Source organism: Aplysia californica, unplaced genomic scaffold (assembly GCF_000002075.1).
Source record: "Aplysia californica isolate F4 #8 unplaced genomic scaffold, AplCal3.0 scaffold01265, whole genome shotgun sequence".
NCBI lineage: Eukaryota > Metazoa > Mollusca > Gastropoda > Aplysiida > Aplysiidae > Aplysia > Aplysia californica.
In genome coordinates this window covers 86,357-89,497 of record NW_004798535.1, presented here as the reverse complement: position 1 = coordinate 89,497, position 3,141 = coordinate 86,357, and positions in this window count along the sequence as shown.

Genomic DNA, 3,141 nt, shown 5'->3' with positions numbered 1-3,141 from the left:
TGTTGTTATCACTATTGTTTTGTTATTATTGTTGGTGGTGGTGTTGATAGAGTTAAAGCAGAACTAAAATTGACAAATGCACAACTTGCCACAAAAAAGTACAACATCAAAGGCTGCAACCTACAAATATGTGAGGTAGCGTAGTGGAATCAGGCTCTCGTCAAAATAATCAAAGAGAAGAAACTTGTTTTTTTTTCTGTTGGTTTGTGAATTTTTATCAAATTTTTGTGTTTTGGCTCAACACCTTTCATTCCCATTAAAGAACTCATTTCTGGGTGGATTATTCTGGGGAAAAACGTTGATTAAAGGCACAAAAAATGTAAATTTTCAGTTAGCACGGACTTTAAGCAAAGGAAATAACTAATCTTTGGCGGCCATTTTCTCACTAATTTTACTTCTGAAAACAGGTGACCCCCACCTCCTTCTTTCGCAAATATCTCGACTTGTATTCAAGATAAATGGAATTTTTTTATCCAAATAAAGACAAGTGAACAAGCTTTAAGATGATACCTATAACTCTACACGCCCAAAAATTGACGAGAGCGTGATTCCACCATGCTGCCTCACATATTTGTGTCACGACGTGGTGGAACCTCAAAGCTTGTTCATTTGTCTTTATTTGGGTGAAATACAAGTCGAGATATTTGCAAATGAAGGAGGTTGGGGTCACCTGTTTTCAGTGGTAAGATTAGTGAGAAAATGGCCGCCAAAGATTAGTTATTTCCTTCGCTTAAGAGTCCGTGGTAACTGAACATTTACATTTTTTGTGCCTTTAATCAACGTTTTTCAGAAAAATCCAAACAGGAATGAGTTTCTTAATGAGCATGAAAGGTGTTGAGCCAAAAAACAAAAAAATTGAAAAAAATTCACAAACCTGTGGAAAAATGGAAGTTTCTTCACTTTGATTATTTTGACGAGAGCCTGATTCCACCACGCTGCCTCACATATGGTAACGATTATACAACTAGAAAGCTAGACCAGTACTATTACGAGGGCTGTCTCACGGAAAACCGGAAAATGTCCATAAAAGCAACAATCTTTGTCCTATTATCCGTATTTCTCGAATTGTTTTGTTTGATGATAAGGAACAACACAAGAATGTCGTCATCGTTGCTTTCGTAACACCGTTTGAAATTTCTTTTTTTGGGGGGAGTCAAATTATGGCATTTGAGTTATTTGCTAATTCATAACGTTCAGTCACTTCCGTATCTAATACAACCAAAAAGAAAATTTAGAAACTTCTTGCTAATGTCATGAGTTGCCTTTGAAAATATGAAAATATTCAAGCGCAGGGCAAATTTCTGTAACGAACAGGATTTGTTTTCTCAAGACGAAATTTTGATGTTATTTTTTTACCTGCTGGTTTTTTTTTAAATTTATTATTCTTCAACCTATTTGCATGGGATTCTCGAGAATCCTCCACTGTATGCAAGCTAAGCTGCTCACAGTAGAATGTTGGGACACTTTTAAAAATCATTTCATGTATAACTGAATATGTAAACGAAATTAGGCAAAATTCCTGAAACAGTTTTTGTTTGAAATATGCTTGTACATGTACATCAAAATCATACTGTACAAAAGTTCGTCAAAGGAATAGTTTGGGGAAATTTTGTCAATAAATGAAAAAGCCTCAGAGGTATACTTCATCTTGTTATTTTCATGACGGCCACCGTTTCCACAGTAACCGTAGCATACAGGCATACACTAATAGGGTTACGTAAAGATCTCTCTATGTCTATCTATACCACATAATGTATAATACTTTATTTCAGACCATTACTTTAGAAAATGGGTCTCAAAGATCTAACCCCCCCCCCCCCCCCGCCCTTAAACGTGTAGGAATTATTTTTGTTTTTGTCATTGCTTATGTTATGTGTTATTTTCAGATAATTCTGATCTTAATCTTTGCATTGATATTTCTGCTGTTATTTGCGCTGCTGTTTGTCGTCGTTGTTTTTCCTCGTTGTTATTGTTGTAGCTGTTGTTTTTTCTTTTGTTGTTGTTGTCTCTGTGGTTTCTATCACGGACAAGCCACCCGCCAACATCCCTCTCAGCACGTTTCTGAACCTGGAGTTAAAGTTGTAGTAGACCACGGTGTTGGCGGCCCTGTTGCCGTAAGTGAGACATGACATCAGAGAGCCGTACACATAGAACACGTTCTGGAAGCGTCCGCCGCTATCAAAGGACGGGAGGGCCAGGCGAGCCACGGCGGGGAACGCTGAGACCAAAGTGCAGAGCACGAACAGACCACACACCAAGCCAACTGCCTTGACCACCTGGACGTCCTTCTTACTCATCCCACCGCCTGCGTTTCCTTTGAGTTGTCGACCTTCCGGGTCATTTTTGGACTTCGTGGTCGTCTCTGATGACATCTGGTTCCGGAATTTGGAGGAGGATTTCAAAGTCAAGGCCATAATGACGAGGCTGATGATAGTAATGCTACAACAAGTGTAAGGGAGCACGTTTTTGTTTACGATGTCGTGGAAAATCAAGGATTCTGGGAAGCCTTTCTCCCGAGTTAGAGCCAGCTGGGAGACAGAGGACGTCTTGTTTCCGGAGCGTGTCCAGACGAACCCTGACGTCACGATGACCGGGAGATGAGTGGCGATGATGTAGAGGGAGATGAGCACGAAGACAACGACCGTTTTGGTAACTGTGAAGAAGAATTTGAACTTGATGGCCATAGCGACACAGCAGCACCGAGCGACGGCGATGTAGGTCGTGATGAGAACCGAGGCGTCGGAGAAGTTCATGGAATATAACACGATGTAGTAGAGTAAAGAGAACGGGTGGATGGCCCAGGAAGTCGCCAGCCCGAACAGTGAGAACACGTTACAGACCACGATAACACTGACCAGCAACATGTAAGAGAAATCGGAGATGGACAATGCAAAGAACGAAACGTTCACCGGGTCGGTTAAGCCGATTTTCAGGAAAACGACGATGTTGATGACGTTGGAAACGACCCCGCACGCCGTGACGGGAATCCAGCCGACACAGCAGATAATCTGGAGACAGAAGACCATGGTCGGAGTGTCTATGAGGTCCCTGGCGGCCTGAGGGGGTCGTGTCGTGTTCGCGTAGACTGCTATTGACAGGTTTCTTGCCAACAGCATTGTAGGCTTTTAGGGGCAGCACGCA